Source organism: Eucalyptus grandis, chromosome 3, assembly GCF_016545825.1.
Source record: "Eucalyptus grandis isolate ANBG69807.140 chromosome 3, ASM1654582v1, whole genome shotgun sequence".
NCBI lineage: Eukaryota > Viridiplantae > Streptophyta > Magnoliopsida > Myrtales > Myrtaceae > Eucalyptus > Eucalyptus grandis.
The window spans coordinates 2209332-2222261 of NC_052614.1; positions in this window are offsets into that span (position 1 = coordinate 2209332).

The following is a 12930-nucleotide window of genomic DNA, read 5'->3' on the forward strand; positions in this document are numbered from 1 at the left end:
TTCATTCTTTGGAGAATAAAAACTCAGTAATTTCTCCTAAATTTCTTCATGGTATCAGAGCACGATCTGAACCATTCTTTTCTACCTTATTTCCGAGAGTTTCCACCATGACAAAATACCCTAGAGCTGCCATGGCAAGCGAGGTTGAGAGTGAAACCTCGTATCCTAGAGCTTAGAACTCTCCTCACATTACCCAACCTATCAATATATCCGAAGGTGAAACTCTTCTTATCACCAGTCATAAACTTACCGGTCACAACTTCAATCGATAGTCCCATTCTGTCATGATTTTCGTTTGTGGAAAAGGTAAAGAAGATTACCTAATTGGAGCTATCGTACAACCTGAGAAGATGAGCCCAAATTATCGAACATGGAAGGCGGAAAATAACATGGTGATGTGCTGGTTGCTAAATTCAATGACAAATGAAAAAGGGGAGAATTTCATGTACTACAAGACAACAAAGGAGATTTGGGATGCTGTTCATGAAACTTATTCAAATAAAGACAACACCTCAGCCATATTCGAGATCAAGGGCATTCTCCATGATCTAAGGCAAGGGGAATCTTTTGTCACTGATTATTTTAACCAACTCATACGCCATTGGCAACAACTTGACATGCTGGAAGATATGATGTGGAGTTTCCCTGAAGATAATAGGCGGTGCAAGCAGATTCAAGATCGAGAACGTATCTACAAATTTTTGTTAGGCTTCAATCAAGAGCTTGATGAGGTATGTGGACGAATTCTGAGCATAAAACCCCTAGCTAGTGTACGAGAAGTTTTTGCTAAGGTCAAGAGAGAAGAGACTCGACGAAAGGTGTTGCTTGGTTCTTCAAACAACCAGACCAATCCAGCAAATTCTGCTCTAATAGCTCAAGGATCTCAACCATCCTACAATCGAGGCAATCAATCAAACAACAACTAGTGAAAGGGTGGTCGTCCATGGTGTGATCATTGCAAACGAACGGGTCACACAAAAGACAAATGCTGGAAAATTCATAGTTGGCCAGATGATTGGAAGCCATCAATCTCACATCCTACTCAAAATCGAGAGAGCAAAAGCAATGTAGTCCAAATCGAAACAATCGCTTCAGGAGATTCGAGTCCCTTCAACAAAGAGCAACTGGAGATTCTAAAAAAGCAATTCCAAGAATCAGTTCAGAAGGCAACCCATCCAAAAGGGATTAGTACATCAACGATAGCGCAATGAGGTAATTCTCTAAATGCCTTTAGTGCTAAATAGGAGAAGATCACATCTTGGGTTGTAGACTCAAGAGCATCCGACCACATGACCGGAGATATCACGGTGTTCAATGAGTACAATCCATGTCAAAGTGGCATTAGTGTTCGAAATTGCTGATGGTTCTTGCTCAAATGTGGCTAGTGTTGGATCGGTGGTTATTTCAAAAGATATAACATTGAATTCAATATTATTTATTCCCAAACTCAGCTATAATCTTCTCCATCAGCAAGTTAACCAAAGATTTAGGCTGCATTACTAAATTTTTCCCACACTCATGTGAATTTCAGGTTTTGAACTCGAGGATGACGATTGGCAATGCTAAGATGGATGCGGGTCTCTATCTTCTGCTAGTTAATGCCTCATAATGGAAAAAACAAGAAGCTGTCATGTGTAGCATCTCGTGCTAAAAAAGAGAGTGATGTAAGATTGTGGCACTATAGGTTAGGTCATCCAAATTTCTCGTACTTAAAAAGGTTGCTACCTCTTTTGTTCAATAAAGATTCAATAAAACTTCAATGTGAGGTGTCACTTATCCAAACATACTCGCAGTTTGTATCCTTTGCAACCTTATAAGTCTTTTCATTCATTTCACATTATTCATAGCGATATTTGGGGGCCTTCTCATGTCAATAACATTTCTGGTTCTAGATGGTTTGTTACTTTCATTGATAATCATACAAGACTTACTTGGCTTTTCCTAATAAAAGAAAAATTAGATATTGGCCAAATTTTTTAAACCTTCAATTTAATGATCCAAACCCAATTCAGCACAAAAATCCAAGTTTTCAAAATGGATAACGGGAGAGAATACTTTCACTCACAGCTTGGGTAATATTTAAACGGCCATGGTATCATACATATTAGCTCTTGTGTAGAAACTCCACAACAAAATGGAGTAGCAAAGAGGAAAAATAGGCCTCTTTTGGAAGTCGCTCGTTTTCTTATGTTAACCACCCATGTTCCTAAATATTTTTGGGGAGAAGCAGTGTTGACAGCCACATATCTCATCAATCGCAGCCTTCCCGTGTCCTAGATTTCCAAACACCATTTCAGAGTCTACTGCGTACCTACCCACATATTCATTTTACCTCACATATCCCACTCAAAATATCCGGTTGCATAGCATTTGTTCATATAAATCAGCAACATTGTAGCAAGCTAGATCCTAAGTTCCTCAAATGTGTGTTTCTAGAATACGCTCTAAATCAAAGTGGATATCAGTGTTATAGCCCATAAACAAAGTGTTTTTATACCACCATGGATGTTACCTTATTTGAGCACCAGTCATTTCACTCAAAAAATACCATTCAGGGGGAGAGTTGTGAGGAATATTATTTTTGAGACACTTTTCATTCACTCGGGTCACAATAAACAAATACCAATTCTGCTTGTCTTCCATGTCTACCCATTCCAACATCCGAATGTCTTCCATGTCTACCCATTCAAGATGCTACACAAGACAAAAAATAAAGAGGTAATTGTCTACTCTAGGTGGAAAACTCAAAAGGAGTTGGAGGACTGTATTATATCAAAGCCGCTCAAGAAACAAATGTGAGTTCAAAACCCACAATAGATGAAGGTAATGCTCCTATAAGCTCAGAAAATTTTGCTATACTTGATGATCTTGATCAACCCATTGCTCTTAGTAAAGGGAAGAGATAATGCACTCAACATCCCATTAACAATTTTGTGTCTTATGAAAAATTATCTCCTAAATACAAGGCATTTGTTTCAACGTTGAACAACATTCAAATTCCTAAGAATATTTAGGAGGCACTTGCTCAATCAAAATAGAAAAAATTAGTTCTTGAGGAAATTCATGCACTTGAAAAGAATAATACTTGGGAATATACAAAATTGCCAATTGGGAAGAAATTGGTGGGATATAAGTAAGTCTTTACAGTTGAACACAATGCTGATGGTAGTGTTGATTGTTTTAAAGCAAGGGTGGTTGCTAAGGGACTTACGCAATTATATGATATAGACTACGAAGAAACCTTCACTCCGATGGCCAAACGAAACTTCATTCGGGTGTTGCTCTCCCTTGCAGCTAACTTGGACTGGCCCCTACATCAATTAGACATAAAGAATGTCTTCTTGAATGGGGAATTGGAGGAAGAAGTCTTTATGGAGGTTCCACTGAGAATCGACACTAAAGAGAGCTTCAACAAGGTATGCAAACTTAAGAAATCCCTGTACGGCCTAAAACAATTACCTCGTACTTGGTTCGAGAGGTTAACAAGGGTCGTTAAGAAGCTAAATTTCATTCAATGTCAAACAGATCACACAATGTTTGTCAAGAAGTCAACTTAAAGTAAAAGAGCAGTGATGATTGTGTATGTCGATGGTATAATCCTAATTGGTGATAATTTGAAGGAGATTGGAAAATTGAAGAATATCTTGGCAGAAGAATTTGAGGTTAAAGACCTAGGTCAAGTCAAATACTTCTGAGGTATGGAGGTAGCTCAATCACAGAAAGAAATTTCAATTTTCCAACGCAAATATACTCTTGATCTTTTAAAGGAAACCGGTATGCTTGGGTGTAAACCAGCTAACACACCCATGGATTCTACAAATAAAACCGAGATGGAAGAATAAAGACCATTAACGGACAAAGGGAGTTATCAAAGATTAGTTGACAAACTAATCTATCTCTCGCACACTCGGCCAGAAATTGGTTTCGCAGTAAGTATGGTTAGTAGATACATGAACCAACCAACAGAGAAACACATGCAGACAGTTTTTCGAATCTTACAGTACTTGAAGAAAAGTCTTGGAAGATGGTTCTACTTTAAGAAAACAGAGAAAAGAAATGTGGAGATATTCACGGATGCAAATTGGGCTGGATCTCTCATGGACTGAAGGTCGACAACAGGGTATTGTACCTTCATGTGGGGCAACATGGTGACTTGGAAAAGCAAGAAGCAACCTGTTGTTGCTAGAAGTAGCGCTGAAGCAGAGTTTAAAGCAATGTGTCAAGGAATATGTGAAGGCATATGGCTAAGAAGAATCTTAAATGAACTAGGATAGTGAAATAAGATTCTTAGTTTGAAACTTAGGTGCAAACAAACCATTAGAATAAACATGTAAGATATGACGAATGAAATATTGTCTGTTAAGAATCAAGATCAAGAAGTCATATCAACCTTTAAGTTGAAAGATGTGCACTTCTTCACTTGGGCATCTTCCTCCCGGTTGAGACACAACACAACTGCCGCATGGGATTTCAAGCCTCGTAATAATTTTTCATTCTACTTAATATTTATGCCATGTTAGAAACTATTATACCACAACATGTATAACTGCTGCAAGCACTAGCATATAAAAAGCAACACACCACATATTCATAGTTAAGTAAAGAAAGCTAGATTGGTAATGTTAAATTATGTCTCGAGTTTTCGCTGGAAAAGAGGAAATATAAAATAAATATTTGGACACACGGTATATGAATTCCTTCTTTGGAATTGTCGCTAAAAGATGTTATCCACGGTGGGCCTAGGTTTCCTATTTCCTTTGAATTCTTGCACTGCCGAATTCCTTATGGCGAGAAGTCCCTGCGCTTGAAGAATTCCTTTCAGCGTGAGGAACAAGTCCACGCGTGAAGTCTCTTAGCCGGAACCCTTTATGGATAAAGTCTTCTCTTCGTAGAATCAAAAAGAGAAGATGGTGGGCCCAAAAGTCAAGCTTTGACTTTTGGGGCACACGTATAAAAGAAATAAAACCCTATGACGAGGAAACAGAACAAAGCCGCCGAAGTGAAGACGCCACAACCTACGTAGGAAAAGGCCGCCGAAGCCCTACGTATAATCCGCGAGAAGCCGCACGCCGCTGAAAGAGAGGAGCTGCATAAGAGAGCTTAGGAATCTTTTCTTTTGGTGTACGACTTGAACGCGGTAATTTGTGCCGTGAGTTTATACCCAATCAGAGTTGTTATTTATACACTTTGGGTTTGGAGTTAAATATAGGTGCGGGAAACACTTGAGCGATTAAGTGATTGAGCAATTGTAAACTCTAATTCTCTGATTTTAGTGGATTATTTGCTATTGGCTCTCCCCGTGGACGTAGGTACTTATACTTGGACCGAACCACGTAAATTTCTGGTGTCGTGATTTTCTCGTTTAATTCTCTGGTGATTTCACGTTGATGTAAATTGCAATATCATTTTTCCGTATTTATCCCAACAATTGGTATCCAGATTTTTCTTGATTGTGATTTGGGGCTTTTGCTTGTTTGATTATTATCTGGAAATTATGTTATTGCAATTATGTCTAAGAAAATCTTAAAAGTTTGATGGGAAAATAACTTAATGGAGCATCAAGATGTGGGCTTTATTGACAACACAAGGTTTGGCCAAAGCACTCATGGTGAAGATGAGTTGCCAATTATAATGAAAGCCTCGAATAGAGCTTATGCAAAAGCAAAGAGGATAATCCTGTTAAATTTGTCGGATGAGGTCTTACTAGAGGTTATTGAGAAGAAGGATGCCGCATATTATGGGCAAAACTTCAAGCACTCTATGTGAAGAAAGATTTGAACAATCGCTTGTATATGAAGAAGATGTTTCAATTTAGATAACTTAAGGTGTCAAACAAACCACCTAGATGAATTTAATAAACTCATGTTGGATCTGAAGAATGAAAAGATACTTGATGATGAAGAATCAAGATCATGATGTTGTTAGCCTCTTTACCGTTCATGGGAGCACTTTACTGATTCGTTGTTGCAGGGGCGTACTACTATTACCTCAGAGGAGGTAAGTCCGCCTTATTCTCTAAGGAAAGGCAGAGAAAGTTGCGAGATGACGGTATGGCGAAAGGAGCAACGCAAGCACTGACGATTCGGGGGGTAGAGAACAACATCGAGAGCCTAGTAGCAAAGGTAAAAGCATATCAAAATCACACAATAGAAAGTCCAAGGGACGCGTGAAGTACTTTAAATGTCACGAGGAGGGGCACATCAGGAGAAATTGTCCAAAGCAGAGAAATAAAGTTGATAAGTAGAATTCTACAAGTAATGTGGCAAACGTTGCTGAGGGGAGCAATAGGGATGCAGAAGCTATCTTATGTGTGACCGCTACTTCGTTAGGAGACGAACGGGTGCTGGATTCGGGGTGTTCTTATCACATGACGCCTCATAAGAACTGGTTTACTACTTACCAAGCTGCAGATGGTGGTAGAGTTCTTTTGGGGTAAGGCTGTGGGGATAGGGACAATTCGGATCCGGATGCACGATGGGGTGGTTCACACATTAACAGATGTGAGGCATGTACCGGAGCTCAAGAAGAACCTTATTTCTCTGGGGACACTCAATGACATCGGGTGTAAGTACACCGCTGAAGGTGGAGTACTGAAGATCTCTCGAGGTGCCATGACAGTGATGAAAGGGAAGAAAGATGAATACTCTCTTCATCTTGGGCATCTTGGCCTCCCCGCTGCGGTTTCATCGGGTGAGTCGAGACTCTAAATTGACTTAGTTATGGCATATGCGTTTAGGGCACATGAGTGAGGCGGGTATGATGATCTGAGTGAAAGGGGGTTGTTGAGTGGTCAGAAAACAGGAAAGCTGGACTTATGTGAGCATTGCATCTATGGAAAGCAGCATCGGTTTAAGTTTTTATAGCTATTCATTAGACCAAACGACCTGTTGAATATATTCATTCAGACGTCTGGGGCCCGTCTTCGGTTCCTTCGAAAGGAGGTGCCTGATATATGCTAACTTTTATCGACGATTATTCAAGAAAGGTATCGGTATACTTTCTGAAGCACAAATATGACATGTTTGATCAGTTCAAGAAATTTAAGGCATTGATTGAAAAGCAGTCAGATAAGCAAATCAAGTGCCTGAGAACCGATAATGGCATGGAGTTCTGTGGTAAAGTTTTTATCGAGTTCTCGAAAAGAAGGTATTGTAAGACACCGCACAAGCAGGACACCACGACGAGTAACGGCGTGGCAGAACGAAAGAACAGAATCTTGCTTGAGCGAGCTCAATGCATGCTTTCGCATGCAGGACTTGGCAAGGAATTTTGGGCTGAAGCAGTGAACATGTCATGTTACCTAGTAAATCGATCTCCACCGTCTGCTATCGAGTGGAAGACTCCTGAAGAAGTATGGTCGGGGAAACCTGTTGATTATTCCGGATTACGAATATTCGGATGTTCTGCGTATGCTCATGCGAGTGATGGTAAGCTTGAGTTGAGGGCGAAGAAGTGCATATTTCTGGGTTATGCACATGGGGTGAAAGGCTACCGGCTGTGGTGCACCGATCCCAGATCACCCGATTTTCTAATCAGCAGAGATGTGATCTTCAACGAGACTACAATGCTTCAACAGAGGAGTTCTGAGACACAACCAGCGAGAAAGACATCATGGTGTCATAAGTGAGGTGGAGCCTCAGGTGGAGACTCTGGAGACCTCGAAGGTAATAGAAGTTGAGACTGCAGATGAAGCCGCAGTTCCTGAAGTCGGTGATAGTGAACAACCAGTAAAGCCATAGGAGACTATAGCCGCAAATAGAGAGAGAAGGCAAATTAAACCACCGGTACATTATGGTTATACAGATATTGCTTATGCATTGACTGTAGGTGACGAGGTGGAGACAGATGAGCCTTCGTCTTACTCTGAGGCGATGGCTAGTTCAGAGTCATCGCAGTGGCTAGGGGTTATGAGTGAAAAGATAGAATCACTCCATCGAAATCAGACATGGGAGCTGGTCGAAGTACCTAAAAGCCAAAAGATTGTTGGAAGTAAATAGGTCTTCAAACGGAAAGAGGGCATTCTCGGTGTCGAGGCAGCGTGAGAGCATTGACTACAATGGGGTGTTCTCTCTTGTGGTAAGACATATTTCTATTCGTGTTTTACTTGCCTTAGTTGCTTCACAGGATCTCGAATTAGAGCAGCTAGATGTGAAAACTGTGTTTCTTCACGGTGAGTTGGAGGAGCAGATTTACATGAGGTAACTAGAGGGATTTGCTATTCCGGGTAAGGAAGATCATGTTTGCTTGTTAAACAAATCTTTATATGGGCTGAAACAATCTCCTAGACAGTGGTATAAACATTTTGATACTTTCATGGCTAGTCAAGACTATTCAAAAAGTCAAATGGATAGCTGCGTTTACTTTAAGAGATTGGAGAATGGTTCTTTGATTTATCTACTCTTATATGTTGATGATATGCTGATAGCAGCTAAGGATATGTTTGATATTGATGTGCTGAAGAGGCAGCTGAATGCTGAATTTGAGATGAAAGATTTAGGTGCTGCAAAGAAAATTTTGGGCATGGAGATTTTGTGTGACAGAACTGCAGGAGTTTTATGTTTGTCTCAAAAGAAATACATTGAGAAGATTATGGCACGTTTTAATATGTAGTCGGCGAAATCTGTAAGTACACCTTTAGCGAAGCACTTTAAACTTTCAGATAAATTATCACTGCAGACTGAGGAGGAGGAGGAGCATATGTCCCGTGTTCCTTATTCTAGTGCCGTGGGTAGTATTATGTATGTTATAGTGTGCACTAGGCCTGATATTTCACAAGCTGTGAGCGTAGTTAGTCGCTATATGAAGCGTCTTGGTAAAGCTCATTGGGAAGCTGTGAAGTGGATCCTCAGATATTTGAAGAGGATAACAAACGTGGGTATAGTATACCGGAAGGACAGCAATGGCAGTGAGACCACTGGTTTTGTGGATTTGGATCACGCCGGTGACTTGGATGATCGCAGATCTTTAACAAGGTACATGTTTACGCTAGCGGGTGGTGCAGTTAGTTGGAAAACGTCATTACAGGATCACATTGCCTTGTCTTCAACTGAGGCAGAGTACATGGTACTAACCTTTGTAGCGAAATAGGCGATATGGCTACAAAATTTGCTCTTGGACTTTGGGTTAGAATAGAAAAGTGTGGATATACACTGTGATAACCAAGGTGCGATATATTTGGCGTATAATCCAGTTTATCACGAGCAACGAAGCATATCAACATCAGCACCACTTCATCCGAGATATTTAGCTAAGGGTATTGTTAAGTAAAAAAATTGCTACAGCAGATAACCCGGCAGACATGATGACTAAGTCTATTCTTGTGACGAAGCTCAAGCTTTACTTGAGCTCTATTGACGTCTGTGGAGAGTGAGCGCTTGTCGGGTCATTGGGAGAGCAGCATAGATGATAAGCACTATAACTTGGCTTCAAACATCGAGCCAAGGTGGAGAATTGTTAAATTATGTCTCGAGTTTTCGCTGGAAAAGAGGAAATATAAAATAAATATTTGGACACACGGTATATGAATTCCTTCTTTCGGAATTGTCGCTAAAAGATGTTATCCACGGTGGGCCCAGGTTTCCTATATCCTTTGAATTCTTGCACTGCCGAATTCCTTATGGCAAGAAGTCCCTACGCGTGAAGAATTCCTTTTAGCGTGAGGAACAAGTCCACGCGTGAAGTCTCTTAGCCGGAACCCTTTATAGATAAAGTCTTCTACTTCGTAGAATCAAAAAGAGAAGATGGTGGGCCCAAAAGTCAAGCTTTGACTTTTGGGGCACACGTATAAAAGAAATAAAACCCTACGAGGAGGAAACAGAACGAAGCCGCCGAAGTGAAGACGCTGCAACCTACGTAGGAAAAGGCCGCCGAAGCCCTACGTATAATCCGTGAGAAGCCGCACGCCGCTGAAAGAGAGGAGCTGCATAAGAGAGCTTGGGAATCTTTTCTTTTGGCGTACGACTTGAACGCGGTAATTTGTGCCGTGAGTTTATACCCAATCAAAGTTGTTATTTATACACTTTGGGTTTTGGGTTAAATCTAGATACGGAAACACTTGAGCGATTGAGCAATTAAGCGATTGTAAACTCTAATTCTCCGATTTTAGTGGATTATTTGCTGCTGGCTCTCCCCGTGGACGTAGGTACCGATACTCAGACCGAACCACGTAAATTTCTGGTATCCTGATTTTCTCGTTTAATTCTCTGGTGATTTCACGTTGACGTAAATTGCAAGATCCTATCGTTTTCGTGTATTATATCCCAACAGGTAAGATAACATTCATTATGTATTATGTAAAAACAAACCCTCTTCCAAGCAAAACATAGTCTATGAATCAAATGATGGTTAATAAATTTGTGGAAGTCTCAAAGAAAGAAATGCAGTAGTATCAACCAATTCATAGCCATCGTACTCATGACTAAAGAGCTATAGCTTAATGACATAACCAGTTATTTATGAACTTTTCCACCAATAACCATTAAAGCACATAAATTTTATCATTCAAGAGTCACCTAAACCATTACCTTTTAAAATTGATTGAACGTATTTGAGTTTCAATATTCAAAATAAACTACTAATTTGATGAAAATGACCATGTCACATATGATTGTTTCTATTGACACCACCGACTGAGAGTGTAGATCCTAACAATGAGCTCGACCTCTACAAATGCTATGCTAAAATTTGTCATCAACATTTGAAGCATTTTCAATCATCAATGACAACATCAGCAGCAAAGTGACAATTTCCTATCCTACATGATAATGTAATTAGCCACATCAATAAGATTCAAGTCCTAAAGTGTATATCTATTGAATCTATTATTAATGTATGACATGTGAAAAAAACATGCAAACACCATTTACCATTCCAATGATGCATTGCTAGAGTTTAAAGAAGTCCAAGAAACATCGAGCTCTTCATCCTTTGATGATTTTGTTTCCATTTAGAAGCGCCTTGCAAAAGCTCTCTTGGATATTACAGAACTTACATCAACCAGAGGCATAATAACCGAATCCTACCGGTGAGTTAGATGAAATCAACCCAGTAACTAACATCAAATGAACTACTATAGTACAAAGAAGTTTACAAGTCTCTATTTGTCAAACTTGATATTATTTTTGAACTCTTTGGATCCAACTAATGGGGTAGCTAACATCATTGACCATAGAAGCTTTGACCAGATTAGCGTAGTGTATTCAACTCAAGTTGCTTGCTTTTGTGGGACATAGTACGATTTTCTACCTTTATCATTATGTTCTATTCATGCATTAGAATTAATGCAAGACAGTTTTCAAATGGCATATAGGGTACCGAAAGGTTTCCTCAAGAAACTTAATGGAAATGCTTCCTGAGTTTTCCTTTTTAGCAAGTACATGAACTAACAAGAGCTCATGCACAATATAATGAAATATTCTACAGTACGGCCGATATTGTCAAAAGACATTTTGCTAATGTCTTGCTTGGCTCAAAAGTACCAATATATAATAGATGGCTTTACCAACTCTACAAATATCAAAATGCATTCTTTTGCTAATATGTATGTTCCATTTGTTGAAATTCCCTGCAAGTGTCCTTTGCAAATATTCATTGTCCCTAAATCCTCCAAATTGCAGTAATTTTGTGGCACAATAAGGTGTGTAAGACATCTCACTGACTTGACCTGACCTACAAAATACATCAAGGCAAAAAGAGCAAGAAGTTACAACTTATCTTTCAAAAAGTGAGACCTTCTAATCCAATGAGGAACGACAATCAACCCATCAATTTTAACCCTTGTTACCATGTGGAAAATTAAAATAGTGCTGGACCAAAATAAAAATAAAAATCATGATTGACAACCAGCAAACCACCTAACTTGAGTCACCTTTATCTATTTGAAGTGCTCTTTAAGTATTTATGAAAATTGTAACAAGATGACATGAAATGAAGAACTAACCACAAACCAGTAGTCATTTACAATTGCACATCATCAGTTTAGCTACTAATTCGGTGCTAGAGCGCTGAAAACAATGTTAGGCTTGACGGCATATCATTCTGACATTTAAAGCATGACCAAGTTCCATCACATCATAGTATTAGAATTCTTTGGCACGTAAATGAATAGCACAACCTAATGAAGGCCTACCAAAATAGTTGCTAGAGTACATGAAGGAAAAACTAAGCTATCCATACCACACAGTATCCAATGAATACTAAGCTAACCAACTTTCTCGCTTCGAAGACAAGGAGACTGTTCATAACCTCTACCAATAGAAGCGACAAAGCACCAACTTTGAGTCCTTTGTGACCATTGCCAGCAAACACTTCTCCAGTTTCCACTCCACTATCTTCACGCTAATAAAAATCAACCAAACTTCACAAAACCGAGTTGGAACAATTGAGTTGATCGCATTTTAGGTTGCAAAAGAATGCCGAGGGCCGAACTTGAGATGCTAGTGGTTTTTCAAACTGAAGTTGAAATGGAAGCATGACGGACTATGTTCCTTTGCTAGTTTCCATAGCTAAAGCTCTGTGAGCAGCCGAAAACACAACACTGGCGCTTTAACAAATCGTAGGGATGCAAGCTAAAGAGGGCTTGTGAAGGATAGAGCTCAAAGAGCCCAGAGGAAGCGTGGCCTGACAACATGCAAACAACCTTTTATCATTCCAAGATGTATTGTCAGGGTTCAGAGAAGTTCAAGAAACATTGAACTCCCGATCCTTCTATGATTTCAATTCCTTTTAGAATAGCCTTGTGAAAGCTCTCTTGGATAATTAACATTAATCAGTGGAATGATAATCGAATCCTGCTAGAGTAAGATGAAATCAATCCAACAACTAACATCAACGGACTACTAATAATACTCCAAAGTTTATGGAACTCTGTTTGTCAAACTTGATATTCTTTTTGAACTCTTTGGATCCAACTAAGGGGGCTTCTAACACTAT